This window comes from Paramisgurnus dabryanus, chromosome 9 (genome assembly GCF_030506205.2).
Source record: "Paramisgurnus dabryanus chromosome 9, PD_genome_1.1, whole genome shotgun sequence".
NCBI lineage: Eukaryota > Metazoa > Chordata > Actinopteri > Cypriniformes > Cobitidae > Paramisgurnus > Paramisgurnus dabryanus.
The window spans coordinates 6,988,450-7,012,789 of NC_133345.1; the positions used below are offsets into that span (position 1 = coordinate 6,988,450).

Sequence of the window (24,340 nt, forward strand, 5' to 3'; positions counted from 1 at the left end):
TTTGTATTGCCCAACGCTGTCTATGTTGTTTAACTGTTGTCATTTTCTTATAAAAGCCTTTATAATTTATTAGTTTGGATGATTGCCATTCCCGAGAACCTCTTATATTGGAAATAAAAGAATCATCTAAGCATTATTTTGTTGACTGTCTCTTAGACATGTAGCCGTTTGATTGTGGTTCTATTTAATGGCTAGTCTATTCTTTTGGAATGGTCAAACGTCTATTAGATTTTCACTGACAGCCCAAATTAAGCCTTGTTTTAGCCTAGACACATATTCGCTGTCTATTAGAAATTATGTAGTCGTTGAATAGCCGCTTTTTTGATGACTAATGTATTCTTGGGCCGTGGTTAGACGTCTCTTGGATTTTACGTAAAACGACAAAAGAATCTATTTTTAACACATAGGTCAGGGGAGAGCGCGAACGCAGTCCCCCACTATCAGAAATTTTGCAGTCGAGATTCCCACATTTGGGGAATTCGCAAAGGGTCAGCACAACCGGAGTGCAATGGCTGAGCCTCGCCCTGGGTGAACCACCTTCATGATCATGGTGTCTCCCCTGCCAGGTAAGTATGAGCGACACCCTTTGAGGCCAGACGGCCGCATCTTCCTGTGACCGATCACATCAACGGCGCCCCCGAAGGCCGTCCGACTAACATTTCATTACTGTGTGTGACCAGGTGGAAAGCGCACGAAGCCACGTCTGAGACCAAACATTCTTCGAGATCTACCCTATTTTTATTCCGTTTCCAGCCCGGTTGAACCGTGTAGAGTGAACTATGTGAAACAATTTAAATCAAATGGATTTAAATTGCGCATTCAAATATATGGTTTCGTTATTACAAAGTAACTTTACGTGGAATAGAAACAAAGAAATGTACAGAGCAATCAAGAAACAACGAAAGCATAGCAATTTTAGAACGTGGATAAATAAAAACACAGGGCTCAATGACTTACCCGTTGTCGTTGTGAGTTAAACAAGTACAGCTATGCTTCCAGGTCTGTCGACGTTGCTGTGGATTTTCGACAGCTGTAGTATGAAGGGTAGTGAAAAAAGTTTTCAGGTGTTTTTAACATTCCAATCGGCCTCTTTCGCTTTTGTTGCACCTTCAGCTGTGTCGAGGATGTTTAATTCGTCCTCGGATCACCACCACAAACTTGTAAAGAAAATAATTAAATACATTACAAAAACATTTCTTTATCAGCGTGTTCATTTCCACGCAAGCTTTTCGTTAAACCAATAAAGCCAACGAAAACACAGCAATTTAAAGAAACACACGTATTAGAAAAAACACCGTCATTCACGCACAAAAGAAGCAAATTCTTTTTTTGTATTTGACTTATTTGTCCCCGAGAAGGGGAGCGCACCATTCATGGAAACACTGCAATACCATGTTGATGCATGGAGTGGAAGGAGCAAGCTCCGCTTCCATTTCCGAAGGTCAAAAATCCATTTAACATATAGTCTCCGGATAGGAGACGTATCAGACATTAAACTGATAAGAACAGATACTACACTTGATCTTAGCCAAAAGGCCGAGAAGCGATACCGGAATAGACGCAGCCAAAGGGGGAGCCGGCGAAGGCGCTGGCTTTTGGGGTGGAGGCTAGCGGGCATTTAACTCTATACGTTACAGAGGTAGAACGTTGAGCTAGCAGATCAGAAGTTCATGTTTTCTAAACCCATGCAGAAAACACACACAAACTGTTGGGAACCCGTTCTCACCAAGATGCGTACAAATGACACGCAGTGTGATTATCGTGCAATAGATACGCCAAATTCCGATTTTGCGTGCATATGATACGCCAGTCCTTCCCATTCACTTATATGGCGAATCGTTTCGTGACGTTTTATTTATTGTTTTCTCATTTGTTTTCTGTTTCTTAAACCATTTTCGCTTGGGTTTAGGGTTAGATTTCACATTTGTTTAAGCAGGTTATTTAATATACAGGTTTCTCTAAGTTTTTATCTATATTTAAGCCATGGTCGCTTGGAGTTGGGGTTAGAGTTGGGGTTTGGGGAAGGATGTCATTTTTATATAACAAAAAGTTGTTCTAACCCTAAACCCAAGCGAAAATGGTAAAAAAAACAGAAAACAAATGAGAAAACAATAAATAAAACGTCACGAAACGATTCGCCATATAAGTGAATGGGAAGGACTGGCGTATCATATGCACGCAAAATCGGAATTTGGAGTATCTATTGCACGATAATCACACTGCGTGTCATTTGTACGCTTTTGGTGAGAATGGGTTGCCAGTCATCGCTTAACCAAACAGAAACATGAAGTAAAGCTTCAGTTAATTTGCTTGCAGCTTGCAGATCCAATACGTCGATCGTAAAGGTAATGCCGGTAGATCGCACATACCTTAACTGTGTATGCTGCTCCACGCCTCCACGAGCTTCGGGAAACAGAGCGCAAAATTGTCATTATGGTCTTGGATTAACTGTGAAACATGCTTTGCCTTTCTTCTCAAATGTGTTTTCATAAATCTTACGCTGTCCGCTGCAGCTCAGTCGTCTAACTTCTGAAATTTACCAGGATGCGCATTTTTTCCTTGATGCAGGAACTGATCCACGCTCATGAGAGAGAGAGAGAGAATTTAGAATTTTCAAAAAACCTTTATTACAAATTAAAACATTTTCATAACCTCAAATCAGAAAAAACAAAGGGGAAAAAAAAATATATATATATATAGTAACGGAAATAACAAAAAATAAGCCAACATAGGAGCAAAGACGAAATCATCTTCAATAACCAGACACAGAGCTCCTCCATAATACCAAATCAATTCAAAAGAAAGAAGATCATTCATTGCTTTTAAGTATCTAAAACCAATAAGGATTCTAGATTTAACTTATTTTAAAAACTGCTAATATATCATGGCTTCCAGGTCTGTCAACGTTGCTGTGGTTTTTCGACAGCTGTAATATGAAGGGTAGAGTGAAAAAAAATGTTTAAGTGTTTTGAACATCCCAATCTGTTCGTTTACTTAGTATTTTATTCATGTTTTCGAGTTAAAAAATAATTCTTAAATCAAGATACATTTACTTAATAAGCAAAGTGGCTTAGAATTTAAGTCTTGTTTACTGAAATAAATTCTAAAATGTAATAGGTTAAGGCTTAAAACAAGTAAAAATATCTGCCAGTGGGGTAAGAAAAATAAACCTAAATTGAGTTTATTATTGAATTAAGTTGAAACTAGAATTACGTTTATTTTTCTTACCCCGCTGGCAGATATTTTTTACTTGTTTTAAATATAAACCTGTTGATTTTTATAATTTATTTCAATTATTACAAAGTATACGATCTGATTTTTTAATCGCGGTGTTTGTTTTATTCCTCGTTTCTTTTCCGTGCATTTGCTTTATTTATTTATTTTTGCTTGTTGCATTTAAATGCACGTTTGATTTGTTGCCACATTATTCTGTGTTAATGTATTTTTTAACATGTTTATAAACAAAAAGTGCGTTATTATAATTAATTATATGGCTGTGAATTCCCAGCAAACACAAAACGCTTTTATAACAATTTTCTATTACAATACATAATATCTTAAGCCACTTTGCTCACCAAGTAAATGTATCTCCATTTAAGAATTGTCAGATATTCACAAGAAAACAAGACAAAAACAGTAAGTAAGATATTCATTTACTTTTTTCTTTCAAACATGAATTTACAGACGGCTGGAAATTTTAAATAAAATAACTAGACATACCTATTCGGGTCTGCTCCCGTTTGCTGTGATGACGGGGACCTAGTCCAAAGCACATTTTGAGGAATACTTACACATTTTACTTCTTATTTCTTTGGAATTAATTATTATTTATTTTCAATTACAAAGTATGCGATCTGATTTTTTTAATCGCGGTGTTTGTTTTATTCCTCGTTTCTTTTCCATGCATTTGCTTTATTTATTTATTTTCTGCTTGTTGCATTTAAATGCACATTTGATTTGTTGCCACATTATTCTGTGTTAATGTATTTTTTAACATGTTTATCAACAAAAAGTGCGTTATTATAATTAATTATATAGCTGTGAAATATATACAAGAATTCCCAGCAAAAACAAAACGTTTTTATAACAATTTTCTATTACAATACATAATATCTTAAGCCACTTTGCTTACCAAGTAAATGTATCTCCATTTAAGAATTGTCAGATATTCACTAGAAAACAAGACAAAAACAGTAAGTAAGATATTCATTTACTTTTTTCTTTCAAACATGAATTTACAGACGGCTGGGAATTTTTAATAAAATAACTAGACATACCTATTCGGGTCTGCTCCCGTTTGCTGTGATGACGGGAGACTTAGTCCAAAGCACATTTTGAGGAATACTTACACATTTTACTTCTTATTTCTTTGAAATTAATTATTATTTATTTTCAATTACAAAGTATGAGATCTGATTTTTTTAATCGCGGTGTGTGTTTTATTCCTCGTTTCTTTAGCTCACACAACATTCTACCAAAAAACAGCAGATCATTTTCTACTAGATAACTCCATACACTATGGATTAAAAATGTCCCGACTGCGAACCTGATAAAACCCAGGTAAAAAGCAAATACAAATAAACCATTTTGATTTAGCAAAAGTTTACAAATAAATGCACTCCCTGCACACAACAAGCACGTCTAGTTACCATTCATTTTTTGCGTGATTTAAGTTTCGTCGCATACATTTTGGAAGGCACACGATAAAAACAAAATAAGGCTTTTAATGTATGCAGACTTCATTCTCCGTTGAGGGCTTATCAATCATAATAAACGCTGTTAACTCTTCTCATTGAATGGTCTAAATCCAATGCTGGTAAAGAAATCAAATGTGCATTTCAACGCAACAAGCAAGCCGTAAAGCAATGGATGCAGGCAAACAAACGAGGAATAGCACATACACCACGATTAGATCATCGGGTCTCATACTTTGGAATTAATAAGAAATAATTATTCAGTCTAAAGAAATAAGAAGTAAAATGTCTAAGTATTTCTCCAATTGTGCAGACTCATTACAATAAACGGGAGCAGACACGAATAGTTATGTATGTCTCGTTATTTTATTTAAAATTGACAGCTGTCTAACATATGATATATTTTGATAATACGAAATGCTAAAAAAATAATATAACACCAATCGACAATATATGTTATTGTTATTTTTACAAGTAAATTCATGTGTAGGAGAAAACAAAGCAGCTGTCAGTCCATACTATATTGAGTGGCCATCGTAGTGGTGCAACCTGAACGATGTTTTCCCTACTTCCGGTCAAAGGCGCCATTTTGTGAAATAGGCATATAGGTGACGCTGGAGCACGCGGCCATTGTCTCTGTTCAACAAAACAAGTGTATATATACACATACGCATATTTTTCCTCAATCAATCACCGAATACAAGGTGCAATTCGATGCCAACTGGCCCTTCTCTCTGGTTTCATGTTTGTAAGGAAAATTAAGGGGGAAATTACGATAGCATTTCAGCCAAACATTCATTCGTGCCACGCTGCTTTTCTTTGAACGAAAAAAAAAACCCTCTGCTCCCCCTACACAATTTCTTCTCCTGTTATTTTATGCTTAAAACAAGCAAATAAATCTGCCTACAGGGTAAGAAAAAATTCGTTAACTTTTCCCATAAACACTTAATTCAAGAAAAATTGTCCCACCCCACTGGCCATTTTTTATCCACAATACACATTCGATGTCTGCACGCACCATTGTCTTTGTTCAACGCAAACAATTCTGTTGCGTTTTTCTTTGAACGAAGTGCTCCGCCTAGATAATTTGACCCATATTCACATGGGTTTGTTTCTCGTTTTTTCTTTGAGAACAATCTATATAGCGCTTTCCACAATCGTTTTGGTGTTAGCTTTACGTAAAATAGAAACACAGAAAAGTACTGAGCGATGGAGAAACCACGAAGCGGAACATATTATGACCACGGATTGGCAAACAAACTGGCAACCACGCACAAAAGAAGCAAACTCTGGTTTTAAACTCACCTTATTTGTCCCCGGAAAGCGCCAGAGTCGATGCACGGAGTGGACGGAGCAAGCCTCGCTTCCATAGCCGAAGGTCAAAAATCCATTCAAACGTGTAGTCCCCGGTGTCCACTCGATTTTACCCAAAAAGCCGAGGAGCGATACCGCAATGGCATCCGGAGAAGGCGCTGGCTGTCGGGATGGAGGTTAGCGGGTCAGAGATCCGGCACTGAAGGTCTGCGTTCATTACTCACCGTGTGCATTTCACTCTATACTTGTAAAAAAACCATACAAATACATACAGAAACAGTTATCACTCATACAAAAAGAAACACGAAGGTAAAGCTTCAGTTAATTTGCTCGCTGAATGCTTTTTGCATGCACATACAAAACTGAACAAAACTGATATACTGAACAAAATAGGCCCCAAAATTGAGGAACACCAGTTGTTTAGTTAAACTGATTGAATAGCACTTTGCTTTCTATTTGTTAAATATGAAATGAGACAATAAATTACAAATTACATTTCAATGCCTGCAGCGTGTTCATGTCCACACCACAAATAAAACCGTGTGACCCTTTTTTTTGGTTTAAAGATTGAAAGTTTCGAACCTACGCAACACTCTAAAGACAAATGCTCCTAAATAGTACCAAATAAGGGTTCTTCAGCTTGTAACCATAGCAGAACCCGTTTTTTGGTACTATATAGAACCTTTTTATACGGTTCTATAAAGAATCTTGCCTTGAAAAATGCTCACCTCAGTGGTGCTATAAAGAACGATTAATTCATCAGCTGTCAGGAGTGACATTTTTGTTATTTATCCACTTTCTAATGTATAGCACTTGATAAGGATTAACAGTTTAAAAACAGAAATGCAAGACATCAGAAAATACATTTATTTTTTACTTTCATAACATGAGAGGTGTCATACAATAACAAATATGTGCTTTAAAATCACATTCCTAAGTTAAAAATATACATAAAAATAGATATATGGATCATTACACAAATCACTACTCAAAGGAAATATGTTAAATAACTGCTTCAATATTAATTAACAATAACGTTTGGCCAAGGCAGTCCTTGTAAATAGACATATAAATAGACAAATAAAATCATGACATATATGCCATAGAGCCTGAGATAGAGAAAAATAATAAGGAATTCTGCTTTTACTACCATCTCAGAAATATTGCCAGAATTGGAGGTTTTGTCTCAAGACAGGACTTAGAGAAACTTGTTCATGCTTTCATCACCAGCAGGGCCGATTATTGCAATGGACAATGGATTAAAAAAGTACTGTTACTTGTTTAAAAACCACTTCATGGCTACAGGCCGAAATACATGACAGATATGCTAATCGAATATGAAACCGATTACTCGGAGCAATAGGATCAGGTCATTTAGAAAAAACAGGGGTTCACTCAAAACAAGGTGCATCAGCATTTAGTTATTATCAGCTTTCAGAAGAGATCAGATGTGCTTCAACAGTAGACACTTTTAAATCTAGATTAAAAACACATCAGTTTAACTTTGCATTTACTGAATGATTTAAAACAGTACGAATAAAACAGTACAAAAGAATAAAACAGTATGAACCTTACCTGTTATAAAGGGAATGAAGCTTACGGTATGGTGCTTACCTGCAGAAATAAATAAAGTACAATAAGAACACACAGAACTTCAATTTTCAAAATTATTTTAACAATAAATGATGATTATTTTACTGGTTTACCTGTTTGCGATTACCACAGAATCCCGTCACCTGGCTGCGGTCTTCATTTGGTGAACGGTTCTTCACTCATAATTGACCTATACAAGAAATAGAGAAGAATAATAAGCAATTCTGCTTTTACATGTAGATGTGTGCCCCAAGAACACAGACACACCGGCTCCAAAAAGTTTAAAAAGTACACATTTCTGTTATTTTAATGTGGCAAATGTGTCAGCTTTAAAAGAAGCATACATTACCTTTTAAAGAGGATGCGCACTGCGTGAAATACCTTTACTCCCAGCATAAGCAAGCAATTTTCAAAATGCTTTTAAAAGTAATGGTGATTATCTTACTTGTTTAACTGTTTGTGATTACCATGGAATCATGTCACCATCATTTTTAAGCTTGTAAAGCAAATAATGAAACATTGACTTAGTAGGAAAAAATATTTTGGAAGTATCGTGATAAATGATGAAGAAAATATTTTGCAAAGTGATGGTTAGCACACGGTTGATGGTACCTAATAAATTCCATCATATTTTTTTTATTCCTACTATGGAAGTCAATGGTGACTATCTGCTGTGGGTTTACCATCATTCCTCAAAATACCTTCTTTTGTGTTACTCAGAAAAAAAACTAATCCTCGTGTTGTTGTAAGCCTGTATGCATGAGTAAATGATGACAGAATTATCATCATAAATTGAAATATCCCTTTAAACTCTATTCCCCCCCCTTAAACCTAAACTTATTTTCTTACGGCAAGTCATTTAGGTAATCAAGAAAATACTTTACCCGTTGTCTTTGTGAGTTAAACAAATACAGCTACGCTTCCAGGTCTGTCGACGTTGCTGTGGTTTTTCGACAGCTGTATTATGAAGGGTAGCGAATGAATGAATACATTGCAAAAAATCATTTCTTACTTGTTATTTCGAACTGTTTTCACTGTACAAATATCTAGAAAGTCTTAAAATAAGATGCATTTTTTGATGAGCAAAATGCCCTAAGAAAATAAGCCTAGCCTTTAGGGAGAAAAAAACTCAAAATTTAAGCGAATTTGGGCTTAAAACAAGCAAATAAATCTGCCAAAGGGGTAAGAAACAAATCTAGATATAAACACTTAATTCAAGAAAAATTGTCGTAGCCCATTGGCAGATTTGTTGGCTTGTTTAATGTACATGCATGTACAATATTTCAATTTGTCTTGTATTTATTAGCATTTTGTATTGCCCAACGCTGTCTATGTTGTTTAACTGTTGTCATTTTCTTATAAAAGCCTTTATAATTTATTAGTTTGGATGATTGCCATTCCCGAGAACCTCTTATATTGGAAATAAAAGAATCATCTAAGCATTATTTTGTTGACTGTCTCTTAGACATGTAGCCGTTTGATTGTGGTTCTATTTAATGGCTAGTCTATTCTTTTGGAATGGTCAAACGTCTATTAGATTTTCACTGACAGCCCAAATTAAGCCTTGTTTTAGCCTAGACACATATTCGCTGTCTATTAGAAATTATGTAGTCGTTGAATAGCCGCTTTTTTGATGACTAATGTATTCTTGGGCCGTGGTTAGACGTCTCTTGGATTTTACGTAAAACGACAAAAGAATCTATTTTTAACACATAGGTCAGGGGAGAGCGCGAACGCAGTCCCCCACTATCAGAAATTTTGCAGTCGAGATTCCCACATTTGGGGAATTCGCAAAGGGTCAGCACAACCGGAGTGCAATGGCTGAGCCTCGCCCTGGGTGAACCACCTTCATGATCATGGTGTCTCCCCTGCCAGGTAAGTATGAGCGACACCCTTTGAGGCCAGACGGCCGCATCTTCCTGTGACCGATCACATCAACGGCGCCCCCGAAGGCCGTCCGACTAACATTTCATTACTGTGTGTGACCAGGTGGAAAGCGCACGAAGCCACGTCTGAGACCAAACATTCTTCGAGATCTACCCTATTTTTATTCCGTTTCCAGCCCGGTTGAACCGTGTAGAGTGAAATATGTGAAACAATTTAAATCAAATGGATTTAAATTGCGCATTCAAATATATGGTTTCGTTATTACAAAGTAACTTTACGTGGAATAGAAACAAAGAAATGTACAGAGCAATCAAGAAACAACGAAAGCATAGCAATTTTAGAACGTGGATAAATAAAAACACAGGGCTCAATGACTTACCCGTTGTCGTTGTGAGTTAAACAAGTACAGCTATGCTTCCAGGTCTGTCGACGTTGCTGTGGATTTTCGACAGCTGTAGTATGAAGGGTAGTGAAAAAAGTTTTCAGGTGTTTTTAACATTCCAATCGGCCTCTTTCGCTTTTGTTGCACCTTCAGCTGTGTCGAGGATGTTTAATTCGTCCTCGGATCACCACCACAAACTTGTAAAGAAAATAATTAAATACATTACAAAAACATTTCTTTATCAGCGTGTTCATTTCCACGCAAGCTTTTCGTTAAACCAATAAAGCCAACGAAAACACAGCAATTTAAAGAAACACACGTATTAGAAAAAACACCGTCATTCACGCACAAAAGAAGCAAATTCTTTTTTTGTATTTGACTTATTTGTCCCCGAGAAGGGGAGCGCACCATTCATGGAAACACTGCAATACCATGTTGATGCATGGAGTGGAAGGAGCAAGCTCCGCTTCCATTTCCGAAGGTCAAAAATCCATTTAACATATAGTCTCCGGATAGGAGACGTATCAGAGATTAAACTGATAAGAACAGATACTACACTTGATCTTAGCCAAAAGGCCGAGAAGCGATACCGGAATAGACGCAGCCAAAGGGGGAGCCGGCGAAGGCGCTGGCTTTTGGGGTGGAGGCTAGCGGGCATTTAACTCTATACGTTACAGAGGTAGAACGTTGAGCTAGCAGATCAGAAGTTCATGTTTTCTAAACCCATGCAGAAAACACACACAAACTGTTGGGAAAAAGCAGTCATCGCTTAACCAAACAGAAACATGAAGTAAAGCTTCAGTTAATTTGCTTGCAGCTTGCAGATCCAATACGTCGATCGTAAAGGTAATGCCGGTAGATCGCACATACCTTAACTGTGTATGCTGCTCCACGCCTCCACGAGCTTCGGGAAACAGAGCGCAAAATTGTCATTATGGTCTTGGATTAACTGTGAAACATGCTTTGCCTTTCTTCTCAAATGTGTTTTCATAAATCTTACGCTGTCCGCTGCAGCTCAGTCGTCTAACTTCTGAAATTTACCAGGATGCGCATTTTTTCCTTGATGCAGGAACTGATCCACGCTCATGAGAGAGAGAGAGAGAATTTAGAATTTTCAAAAAAACTTTATTACAAATTAAAACATTTTCATAACCTCAAATCAGAAAAAACAAAGGGGAAAAAAAAAATATATATATATATAGTAACGGAAATAACAAAAAATAAGCCAACATAGGAGCAAAGACGAAATCATCTTCAATAACCAGACACAGAGCTCCTCCATAATACCAAATCAATTCAAAAGAAAGAAGATCATTCATTGCTTTTAAGTATCTAAAACCAATAAGGATTCTAGATTTAACTTATTTTAAAAACTGCTAATATATCATGGCTTCCAGGTCTGTCAACGTTGCTGTGGTTTTTCGACAGCTGTAATATGAAGGGTAGAGTGAAAAAAAATGTTTAAGTGTTTTGAACATCCCAATCTGTTCGTTTACTTAGTATTTTATTCATGTTTTCGAGTTAAAAAATAATTCTTAAATCAAGATACATTTACTTAATAAGCAAAGTGGCTTAGAATTTAAGTCTTGTTTACTGAAATAAATTCTAAAATGTAATAGGTTAAGGCTTAAAACAAGTAAAAATATCTGCCAGTGGGGTAAGAAAAATAAACCTAAATTGAGTTTATTATTGAATTAAGTTGAAACTAGAATTACGTTTATTTTTCTTACCCCGCTGGCAGATATTTTTTACTTGTTTTAAATATAAACCTGTTGATTTTTATAATTTATTTCAATTATTACAAAGTATACGATCTGATTTTTTAATCGCGGTGTTTGTTTTATTCCTCGTTTCTTTTCCGTGCATTTGCTTTATTTATTTATTTTTGCTTGTTGCATTTAAATGCACGTTTGATTTGTTGCCACATTATTCTGTGTTAATGTATTTTTTAACATGTTTATAAACAAAAAGTGCGTTATTATAATTAATTATATGGCTGTGAATTCCCAGCAAACACAAAACGCTTTTATAACAATTTTCTATTACAATACATAATATCTTAAGCCACTTTGCTCACCAAGTAAATGTATCTCCATTTAAGAATTGTCAGATATTCACAAGAAAACAAGACAAAAACAGTAAGTAAGATATTCATTTACTTTTTTCTTTCAAACATGAATTTACAGACGGCTGGAAATTTTAAATAAAATAACTAGACATACCTATTCGGGTCTGCTCCCGTTTGCTGTGATGACGGGGACCTAGTCCAAAGCACATTTTGAGGAATACTTACACATTTTACTTCTTATTTCTTTGGAATTAATTATTATTTATTTTCAATTACAAAGTATGCGATCTGATTTTTTTAATCGCGGTGTTTGTTTTATTCCTCGTTTCTTTTCCATGCATTTGCTTTATTTATTTATTTTCTGCTTGTTGCATTTAAATGCACATTTGATTTGTTGCCACATTATTCTGTGTTAATGTATTTTTTAACATGTTTATCAACAAAAAGTGCGTTATTATAATTAATTATATAGCTGTGAAATATATACAAGAATTCCCAGCAAAAACAAAACGTTTTTATAACAATTTTCTATTACAATACATAATATCTTAAGCCACTTTGCTTACCAAGTAAATGTATCTCCATTTAAGAATTGTCAGATATTCACTAGAAAACAAGACAAAAACAGTAAGTAAGATATTCATTTACTTTTTTCTTTCAAACATGAATTTACAGACGGCTGGGAATTTTTAATAAAATAACTAGACATACCTATTCGGGTCTGCTCCCGTTTGCTGTGATGACGGGAGACTTAGTCCAAAGCACATTTTGAGGAATACTTACACATTTTACTTCTTATTTCTTTGAAATTAATTATTATTTATTTTCAATTACAAAGTATGAGATCTGATTTTTTTAATCGCGGTGTGTGTTTTATTCCTCGTTTCTTTAGCTCACACAACATTCTACCAAAAAACAGCAGATCATTTTCTACTAGATAACTCCATACACTATGGATTAAAAATGTCCCGACTGCGAACCTGATAAAACCCAGGTAAAAAGCAAATACAAATAAACCATTTTGATTTAGCAAAAGTTTACAAATAAATGCACTCCCTGCACACAACAAGCACGTCTAGTTACCATTCATATTTTGCGTGATTTAAGTTTCGTCGCATACATTTTGGAAGGCACACGATAAAAACAAAATAAGGCTTTTAATGTATGCAGACTTCATTCTCCGTTGAGGGCTTATCAATCATAATAAACGCTGTTAACTCTTCTCATTGAATGGTCTAAATCCAATGCTGGTAAAGAAATCAAATGTGCATTTCAACGCAACAAGCAAGCCGTAAAGCAATGGATGCAGGCAAACAAACGAGGAATAGCACATACACCACGATTAGATCATCGGGTCTCATACTTTGGAATTAATAAGAAATAATTATTCAGTCTAAAGAAATAAGAAGTAAAATGTCTAAGTATTTCTCCAAATGTGCAGACTCATTACAATAAACGGGAGCAGACACGAATAGTTATGTATGTCTCGTTATTTTATTTAAAATTGACAGCTGTCTAACATATGATATATTTTGATAATACGAAATGCTAAAAAAATAATATAACACCAATCGACAATATCTGTTATTGTTATTTTTACAAGTAAATTCATGTGTAGGAGAAAACAAAGCAGCTGTCAGTCCATACTATATTGAGTGGCCATCGTAGTGGTGCAACCTGAACGATGTTTTCCTTACTTCCGGTCAAAGGCGCCATTTTGTGAAATAGGCATATAGGTGACGCTGGAGCACGCGGCCATTGTCTCTGTTCAACAAAACAAGTGTATATATACACATACGCATATTTTTCCTCAATCAATCACCGAATACAAGGTGCAATTCGATGCCAACTGGCCCTTCTCTCTGGTTTCATGTTTGTAAGGAAAATTAAGGGGGAAATTACGATAGCATTTCAGCCAAACATTCATTCGTGCCACGCTGCTTTTCTTTGAACGAAAAAAAAAACCCTCTGCTCCCCCTACACAATTTCTTCTCCTGTTATTTTATGCTTAAAACAAGCAAATAAATCTGCCTACAGGGTAAGAAAAAATTCGTTAACTTTTCCCATAAACACTTAATTCAAGAAAAATTGTCCCACCCCACTGGCCATTTTTTATCCACAATACACATTCGATGTCTGCACGCACCATTGTCTTTGTTCAACGCAAACAATTCTGTTGCGTTTTTCTTTGAACGAAGTGCTCCGCCTAGATAATTTGACCCATATTCACATGGGTTTGTTTCTCGTTTTTTCTTTGAGAACAATCTATATAGCGCTTTCCACAATCGTTTTGGTGTTAGCTTTACGTAAAATAGAAACACAGAAAAGTACTGAGCGATGGAGAAACCACGAAGCGGAACATATTATGACCACGGATTGGCAAACAAACTGGCAACCACGCACAAAAGAAGCAAACTCTGGTTTTAAACTCACCTTATTTGTCCCCGGAAAGCGCCAGAGTCGATGCACGGAGTGGACGGAGCAAGCCTCGCTTCCATAGCCGAAGGTCAAAAATCCATTCAAACGTGTAGTCCCCGGTGTCCACTCGATTTTACCCAAAAAGCCGAGGAGCGATACCGCAATGGCATCCGGAGAAGGCGCTGGCTGTCGGGATGGAGGTTAGCGGGTCAGAGATCCGGCACTGAAGGTCTGCGTTCATTACTCACCGTGTGCATTTCACTCTATACTTGTAAAAAAACCATACAAATACATACAGAAACAGTTATCACTCATACAAAAAGAAACACGAAGGTAAAGCTTCAGTTAATTTGCTCGCTGAATGCTTTTTGCATGCACATACAAAACTGAACAAAACTGATATACTGAACAAAATAGGCCCCAAAATTGAGGAACACCAGTTGTTTAGTTAAACTGATTGAATAGCACTTTGCTTTCTATTTGTTAAATATGAAATGAGACAATAAATTACAAATTACATTTCAATGCCTGCAGCGTGTTCATGTCCACACCACAAATAAAACCGTGTGACCCTTTTTTTTGGTTTAAAGATTGAAAGTTTCGAACCTACGCAACACTCTAAAGACAAATGCTCCTAAATAGTACCAAATAAGGGTTCTTCAGCTTGTAACCATAGCAGAACCCGTTTTTTTTGGTACTATATAGAACCTTTTTATACGGTTCTATAAAGAATCTTGCCTTGAAAAATGCTCACCTCAGTGGTGCTATAAAGAACGATTAATTTATCAGCTGTCAGGAGTGACATTTTTGTTATTTATCCACTTTCTAATGTATAGCACTTGATAAGGATTAACAGTTTAAAAACAGAAATGCAAGACATCAGAAAATACATTTATTTTTTACTTTCATAACATGAGAGGTGTCATACAATAACAAATATGTGCTTTAAAATCACATTCCTAAGTTAAAAATATACATAAAAATAGATATATGGATCATTACACAAATCACTACTCAAAGGAAATATGTTAAATAACTGCTTCAATATTAATTAACAATAACGTTTGGCCAAGGCAGTCCTTGTAAATAGACATATAAATAGACAAATAAAATCATGACATATATGCCATAGAGCCTGAGATAGAGAAAAATAATAAGGAATTCTGCTTTTACTACCATCTCAGAAATATTGCCAGAATTGGAGGTTTTGTCTCAAGACAGGACTTAGAGAAACTTGTTCATGCTTTCATCACCAGCAGGGCCGATTATTGCAATGGACAATGGATTAAAAAAGTACTGTTACTTGTTTAAAAACCACTTCATGGCTACAGGCCGAAATACATGACAGATATGCTAATCGAATATGAAACCGATTACTCGGAGCAATAGGATCAGGTCATTTAGAAAAAACAGGGGTTCACTCAAAACAAGGTGCATCAGCATTTAGTTATTATCAGCTTTCAGAAGAGATCAGATGTGCTTCAACAGTAGACACTTTTAAATCTAGATTAAAAACACATCAGTTTAACTTTGCATTTACTGAATGATTTAAAACAGTACGAATAAAACAGTACAAAAGAATAAAACAGTATGAACCTTACCTGTTATAAAGGGAATGAAGCTTACGGTATGGTGCTTACCTGCAGAAATAAATAAAGTACAATAAGAACACACAGAACTTCAATTTTCAAAATTATTTTAACAATAAATGATGATTATTTTACTGGTTTACCTGTTTGCGATTACCACAGAATCCCGTCACCTGGCTGCGGTCTTCATTTGGTGAACGGTTCTTCACTCATAATTGACCTATACAAGAAATAGAGAAGAATAATAAGCAATTCTGCTTTTACATGTAGATGTGTGCCCCAAGAACACAGACACACCGGCTCCAAAAAGTTTAAAAAGTACACATTTCTGTTATTTTAATGTGGCAAATGTGTCAGCTTTAAAAGAAGCATACATTACCTTTTAAAGAGGATGCGCACTGCGTGAAATACCTTTACTCCCAGCATAAGCAAGCAATTTTCAAAATGCTTTTAAAAGTAATGGTGATTATCTTACTTGTTTAACTGTTTGTGATTACCATGGAATCATGTCACCATCATTTTTAAGCTTGTAAAGCAAATAATGAAACATTGACTTAGTAGGAAAAAATATTTTGGAAGTATCGTGATAAATGATGAAGAAAATATTTTGCAAAGTGATGGTTAGCACACGGTTGATGGTACCTAATAAATTCCATCATATTTTTTTTATTCCTACTATGGAAGTCAATGGTGACTATCTGCTGTGGGTTTACCATCATTCCTCAAAATACCTTCTTTTGTGTTACTCAGAAAAAAAACTAATCCTCGTGTTGTTGTAAGCCTGTATGCATGAGTAAATGATGACAGAATTATCATCATAAATTGAAATATCCCTTTAAACTCTATTCCCCCCCCTTAAACCTAAACTTATTTTCTTACGGCAAGTCATTTAGGTAATCAAGAAAATACTTTACCCGTTGTCTTTGTGAGTTAAACAAATACAGCTACGCTTCCAGGTCTGTCGACGTTGCTGTGGTTTTTCGACAGCTGTATTATGAAGGGTAGCGAATGAATGAATACATTGCAAAAAATCATTTCTTACTTGTTATTTCGAACTGTTTTCACTGTACAAATATCTAGAAAGTCTTAAAATAAGATGCATTTTTTGATGAGCAAAATGCCCTAAGAAAATAAGCCTAGCCTTTAGGGAGAAAAAAACTCAAAATTTAAGCGAATTTGGGCTTAAAACAAGCAAATAAATCTGCCAAAGGGGTAAGAAACAAATCTAGATATAAACACTTAATTCAAGAAAAATTGTCGTAGCCCATTGGCAGATTTGTTGGCTTGTTTAATGTACATGCATGTACAATATTTCAATTTGTCTTGTATTTATTAGCATTTTGTATTGCCCAACGCTGTCTATGTTGTTTAACTGTTGTCATTTTCTTATAAAAGCCTTTATAATTTATTAGTTTGGATGATTGCCATTCCCGAGAACCTCTTATATTGGAAATAAAAGAATCATCTAAGCATTATTTTGTTGACTGTCTCTTAGACATGTAGCCGTTTGATTGTGGTTCTATTTAATGGCTAGTCTATTCTTTTGGAATGGTCAAACGTCTATTAGATTTTCACTGACAGCCCAAATTAAGCCTTGTTTTAGCCTAGACACATATTCGCTGTCTATTAGAAATTATGTAGTCGTTGAATAGCCGCTTTTTTGATGACTAATGTATTCTTGGGCCGTGGTTAGACGTCTCTTGGATTTTACGTAAAACGACAAAAGAATCTATTTTTAACACATAGGTCAGGGGAGAGCGCGAACGCAGTCCCCCACTATCAGAAATTTTGCAGTCGAGATTCCCACATTTGGGGAATTCGCAAAGGGTCAGCACAACCGGAGTGCAATGGCTGAGCCTCGCCCTGGGTGAACCACCTTCATGATCATGGTGTCTCCCCTGCCAGGTAAGTATGAGCGACACCCTTTGAGGCCAGACGGCCGCATCTTCCTGTGACCGATCACATCAACGGCGCCCCCGAAGGCCGTCCGACTAACATTTCATTACTGTGTGTGACCAGGTGGAAAGCGCACGAAGCCACGTCTGAGACCAAACATTCTTCGAGATCTACCCTATTTTTATTCCGTTTCCAGCCCGGTTGAACCGTGTAGAGTGAACTATGTGAAACAATTTAAATCAAATGGATTTAAATTGCGCATTCAAATATATGGTTTCGTTATTACAAAGTAACTTTACGTGGAATAGAAACAAAGAAATGTACAGAGCAATCAAGAAACAACGAAAGCATAGCAATTTTAGAACGTGGATAAATAAAAACACAGGGCTCAATGACTTACCCGTTGTCGTTGTGAGTTAAACAAGTACAGCTATGCTTCCAGGTCTGTCGACGTTGCTGTGGATTTTCGACAGCTGTAGTATGAAGGGTAGTGAAAAAAGTTTTCAGGTGTTTTTAACATTCCAATCGGCCTCTTTCGCTTTTGTTGCACCTTCAGCTGTGTCGAGGATGTTTAATTCGTCCTCGGATCACCACCACAAACTTGTAAAGAAAATAATTAAATACATTACAAAAACATTTCTTTATCAGCGTGTTCATTTCCACGCAAGCTTTTCGTTAAACCAATAAAGCCAACGAAAACACAGCAATTTAAAGAAACACACGTATTAGAAAAAACACCGTCATTCACGCACAAAAGAAGCAAATTCTTTTTTTGTATTTGACTTATTTGTCCCCGAGAAGGGGAGCGCACCATTCATGGAAACACTGCAATACCATGTTGATGCATGGAGTGGAAGGAGCAAGCTCCGCTTCCATTTCCGAAGGTCAAAAATCCATTTAACATATAGTCTCCGGATAGGAGACGTATCAGACATTAAACTGATAAGAACAGATACTACACTTGATCTTAGCCAAAAGGCCGAGAAGCGATACCGGAATAGACGCAGCCAAAGGGGGAGCCGGCGAAGGCGCTGGCTTTTGGGGTGGAGGCTAGCGGGCATTTAACTCTATACGTTACAGAGGTAGAACGTTGAGCTAGCAGATCAGAAGTTCATGTTTTCTAAACCCATGCAGAAAACACACACAAACTGTTTGGAACCCGTTCTCACCAAGATGCGTACAAATGACACGCAGTGTGATTATCGTGCAATAGATACGCCAAATTCCGATTTTGCGTGCATATGATACGCCAGTCCTTCCCATTCACTTATATGGCGAATCGTTTCGTGACGTTTTATTTATTGTTTTCTCATTTGTTTTCTGTTTCTTAAACCATTTTCGCTTGGGTTTAGGGTTAGATTTCACATTTGTTTAAGCAGGTTATTTAATATACAGGTTTCTCTAAGTTTTTATCTATATTTAAGCCATGGTCGCTTGGAGTTGGGGTTAGAGTTGGGGTTTGGGGAAGGATGTCATTTTTATATAACAAAAAGTTGTTCTAACCCTAAACCCAAGCGAAAATGGTAAAAAAAACAGAAAACAAATGAGAAAACAATAAATAAAACGTCACGAAACGATTCGCCATATAAGTGAATGGGAAGGACTGGCGTATCATATGCACGCAAAATCGGAATTTGGAGTATCTATTGCACGATAATCACACTGCGTGTCATTTGTACGCTTTTGGTGAGAATGGGTTGCCAGTCATCGCTTAACCAAACAGAAACATGAAGTAAAGCTTCAGTTAATTTGCTTGCAGCTTGCAGATCCAATACGTCGATCGTAAAGGTAATGCCGGTAGATCGCACATACCTTAACTGTGTATGCTGCTCCACGCCTCCACGAGCTTCGGGAAACAGAGCGCAAAATTGTCATTATGGTCTTGGATTAACTGTGAAACATGCTTTGCCTTTCTTCTCAAATGTGTTTTCATAAATCTTACGCTGTCCGCTGCAGCTCAGTCGTCTAACTTCTGAAATTTACCAGGATGCGCATTTTTTCCTTGATGCAGGAACTGATCCACGCTCATGAGAGAGAGAGAGAGAATTTAGAATTTTCAAAAAACCTTTATTACAAATTAAAACATTTTCATAACCTCAAATCAGAAAAAACAAAGGGGAAAAAAATATATATATATATATATAGTAACGGAAATAACAAAAAATAAGCCAACATAGGAGCAAAGACGAAATCATCTTCAATAACCAGACACAGAGCTCCTCCATAATACCAAATCAATTCAAAAGAAAGAAGATCATTCATTGCTTTTAAGTATCTAAAACCAATAAGGATTCTAGATTTAACTTATTTTAAAAACTGCTAATATATCATGGCTTCCAGGTCTGTCAACGTTGCTGTGGTTTTTCGACAGCTGTAATATGAAGGGTAGAGTGAAAAAAAATGTTTAAGTGTTTTGAACATCCCAATCTGTTCGTTTACTTAGTATTTTATTCATGTTTTCGAGTTAAAAAATAATTCTTAAATCAAGATACATTTACTTAATAAGCAAAGTGGCTTAGAATTTAAGTCTTGTTTACTGAAATAAATTCTAAAATGTAATAGGTTAAGGCTTAAAACAAGTAAAAATATCTGCCAGTGGGGTAAGAAAAATAAACCTAAATTGAGTTTATTATTGAATTAAGTTGAAACTAGAATTACGTTTATTTTTCTTACCCCGCTGGCAGATATTTTTTTACTTGTTTTAAATATAAACCTGTTGATTTTTATAATTTATTTCAATTATTACAAAGTATACGATCTGATTTTTTAATCGCGGTGTTTGTTTGTTTTATTCCTCGTTTCTTTTCCGTGCATTTGCTTTATTTATTTATTTTTGCTTGTTGCATTTAAATGCACGTTTGATTTGTTGCCACATTATTCTGTGTTAATGTATTTTTTAACATGTTTATAAACAAAAAGTGCGTTATTATAATTAATTATATGGCTGTGAATTCCCAGCAAACACAAAACGCTTTTATAACAATTTTCTATTACAATACATAATATCTTAAGCCACTTTGCTTACCAAGTAAATGTATCTCCATTTAAGAATTGTCAGATATTCACAAGAAAACAAGACAAAAACAGTAAGTAAGATATTCATTTACTTTTTTCTTTCAAACATGAATTTACAGACGGCTGGAAATTTTAAATAAAATAACTAGACATACCTATTCGGGTCTGCTCCCGTTTGCTGTGATGACGGGGACCTAGTCCAAAGCACATTTTGAGGAATACTTACACATTTTACTTCTTATTTCTTTGGAATTAATTATTATTTATTTTCAATTACAAAGTATGCGATCTGATTTTTTTAATCGCGGTGTTTGTTTTATTCCTCGTTTCTTTTCCATGCATTTGCTTTATTTATTTATTTTCTGCTTGTTGCATTTAAATGCACATTTGATTTGTTGCCACATTATTCTGTGTTAATGTATTTTTTAACATGTTTATCAACAAAAAGTGCGTTATTATAATTAATTATATAGCTGTGAAATATATACAAGAATTCCCAGCAAAAACAAAACGTTTTTATAACAATTTTCTATTACAATACATAATATCTTAAGCCACTTTGCTTACCAAGTAAATGTATCTCCATTTAAGAATTGTCAGATATTCACTAGAAAACAAGACAAAAACAGTAAGTAAGATATTCATTTACTTTTTTCTTTCAAACATGAATTTACAGACGGCTGGGAATTTTTAATAAAATAACTAGACATACCTATTCGGGTCTGCTCCCGTTTGCTGTGATGACGGGAGACTTAGTCCAAAGCACATTTTGAGGAATACTTACACATTTTACTTCTTATTTCTTTGAAATTAATTATTATTTATTTTCAATTACAAAGTATGAGATCTGATTTTTTTAATCGCGGTGTGTGTTTTATTCCTCGTTTCTTTAGCTCACACAACATTCTACCAAAAAACAGCAGATCATTTTCTACTAGATAACTCCATACACTATGGATTAAAAATGTCCCGACTGCGAACCTGATAAAACCCAGGTAAAAAGCAAATACAAATAAACCATTTTGATTTAGCAAAAGTTTACAAATAAATGCACTCCCTGCACACAACAAGCACGTCTAGTTACCATTCATATTTTGCGTGATTTAAGTTTCGTCGCATACATTTTGGAAGGCACACGATAAAAACAAAATAAGGCTTTTAATGTATGCAGACTTCATTCTCCGTTGAGGGCTTATCAATCATAATAAACGCTGTTAACTCTTCTCATTGAATGGTCTAAATCCAATGCTGGTAAAGAAATCAAATGTGCATTTCAACGCAACAAGCAAGCCGTAAAGCAATGGATGCAGGCAAACAAACGAGGAATAGCACATACACCACGATTAGATCATCGGGTCTCATACTTTGGAATTAATAAGAAATAATTATTCAGTCTAAAGAAATAAGAAGTAAAATGTCTAAGTATTTCTCCAAATGTGCAGACTCATTACAATAAACGGGAGCAGACACGAATAGTTATGTATGTCTCGTTATTTTATTTAAAATTGACAGCTGTCTAACATATGATATATTTTGATAATACGAAATGCTAAAAAAATAATATAACACCAATCGACAATATCTGTTATTGTTATTTTTACAAGTAAATTCATGTGTAGGAGAAAACAAAGCAGCTGTCAGTCCATACTATATTGAGTGGCCATCGTAGTGGTGCAACCTGAACGATGTTTTCCTTACTTCCGGTCAAAGGCGCCATTTTGTGAAATAGGCATATAGGTGACGCTGGAGCACGCGGCCATTGTCTCTGTTCAACAAAACAAGTGTATATATACACATACGCATATTTTTCCTCAATCAATCACCGAATACAAGGTGCAATTCGATGCCAACTGGCCCTTCTCTCTGGTTTCATGTTTGTAAGGAAAATTAAGGGGGAAATTACGATAGCATTTCAGCCAAACATTCATTCGTGCCACGCTGCTTTTCTTTGAACGAAAAAAAAAACCCTCTGCTCCCCCTACACAATTTCTTCTCCTGTTATTTTATGCTTAAAACAAGCAAATAAATCTGCCTACAGGGTAAGAAAAAATTCGTTAACTTTTCCCATAAACACTTAATTCAAGAAAAATTGTCCCACCCCACTGGCCATTTTTTATCCACAATACACATTCGATGTCTGCACGCACCATTGTCTTTGTTCAACGCAAACAATTCTGTTGCGTTTTTCTTTGAACGAAGTGCTCCGCCTAGATAATTTGACCCATATTCACATGGGTTTGTTTCTCGTTTTTTCTTTGAGAACAATCTATATAGCGCTTTCCACAATCGTTTTGGTGTTAGCTTTACGTAAAATAGAAACACAGAAAAGTACTGAGCGATGGAGAAACCACGAAGCGGAACATATTATGACCACGGATTGGCAAACAAACTGGCAACCACGCACAAAAGAAGCAAACTCTGGTTTTAAACTCACCTTATTTGTCCCCGGAAAGCGCCAGAGTCGATGCACGGAGTGGACGGAGCAAGCCTCGCTTCCATAGCCGAAGGTCAAAAATCCATTCAAACGTGTAGTCCCCGGTGTCCACTCGATTTTACCCAAAAAGCCGAGGAGCGATACCGCAATGGCATCCGGAGAAGGCGCTGGCTGTCGGGATGGAGGTTAGCGGGTCAGAGATCCGGCACTGAAGGTCTGCGTTCATTACTCACCGTGTGCATTTCACTCTATACTTGTAAAAAAACCATACAAATACATACAGAAACAGTTATCACTCATACAAAAAGAAACACGAAGGTAAAGCTTCAGTTAATTTGCTCGCTGAATGCTTTTTGCATGCACATACAAAACTGAACAAAACTGATATACTGAACAAAATAGGCCCCAAAATTGAGGAACACCAGTTGTTTAGTTAAACTGATTGAATAGCACTTTGCTTTCTATTTGTTAAATATGAAATGAGACAATAAATTACAAATTACATTTCAATGCCTGCAGCGTGTTCATGTCCACACCACAAATAAAACCGTGTGACCCTTTTTTTTGGTTTAAAGATTGAAAGTTTCGAACCTACGCAACACTCTAAAGACAAATGCTCCTAAATAGTACCAAATAAGGGTTCTTCAGCTTGTAACCATAGCAGAACCCGTTTTTTTTGGTACTATATAGAACCTTTTTATACGGTTCTATAAAGAATCTTGCCTTGAAAAATGCTCACCTCAGTGGTGCTATAAAGAACGATTAATTTATCAGCTGTCAGGAGTGACATTTTTGTTATTTATCCACTTTCTAATGTATAGCACTTGATAAGGATTAACAGTTTAAAAACAGAAATGCAAGACATCAGAAAATACATTTATTTTTTACTTTCATAACATGAGAGGTGTCATACAATAACAAATATGTGCTTTAAAATCACATTCCTAAGTTAAAAATATACATAAAAATAGATATATGGATCATTACACAAATCACTACTCAAAGGAAATATGTTAAATAACTGCTTCAATATTAATTAACAATAACGTT

At 35.7% G+C, this 24,340-nt stretch overlaps 6 non-coding genes across 6 annotated transcripts; all 6 read right to left on the minus strand.

Moving 5' to 3' along the window:
- Positions 1–409: 409 nt before the first annotated feature.
- LOC141282583 (U1 spliceosomal RNA) lies at positions 410–574 on the minus strand. The gene has a single exon (XR_012337380.1). It is a non-coding gene; the product is annotated as a U1 spliceosomal RNA (small nuclear RNA).
- Positions 575–1,357: 783 nt separating this feature from the next.
- On the minus strand, positions 1,358–1,548 carry LOC141282625 (U2 spliceosomal RNA). The gene has a single exon (XR_012337424.1). It is a non-coding gene; the product is annotated as a U2 spliceosomal RNA (small nuclear RNA).
- A 7,771-nt stretch (positions 1,549–9,319) lies between these two features.
- Positions 9,320–9,484, minus strand: LOC141282584 (U1 spliceosomal RNA). The gene has a single exon (XR_012337381.1). It is a non-coding gene; the product is annotated as a U1 spliceosomal RNA (small nuclear RNA).
- Positions 9,485–10,267: 783 nt separating this feature from the next.
- LOC141282602 (U2 spliceosomal RNA) lies at positions 10,268–10,458 on the minus strand. Its single transcript, XR_012337401.1, has one exon. It is a non-coding gene; the product is annotated as a U2 spliceosomal RNA (small nuclear RNA).
- Positions 10,459–17,693: 7,235 nt separating this feature from the next.
- On the minus strand, positions 17,694–17,858 carry LOC141282585 (U1 spliceosomal RNA). Its single transcript, XR_012337382.1, has one exon. It is a non-coding gene; the product is annotated as a U1 spliceosomal RNA (small nuclear RNA).
- Positions 17,859–18,641: 783 nt separating this feature from the next.
- LOC141282626 (U2 spliceosomal RNA) lies at positions 18,642–18,832 on the minus strand. Its single transcript, XR_012337425.1, has one exon. It is a non-coding gene; the product is annotated as a U2 spliceosomal RNA (small nuclear RNA).
- Between the last annotated feature and the right edge of the window lie 5,508 nt (positions 18,833–24,340).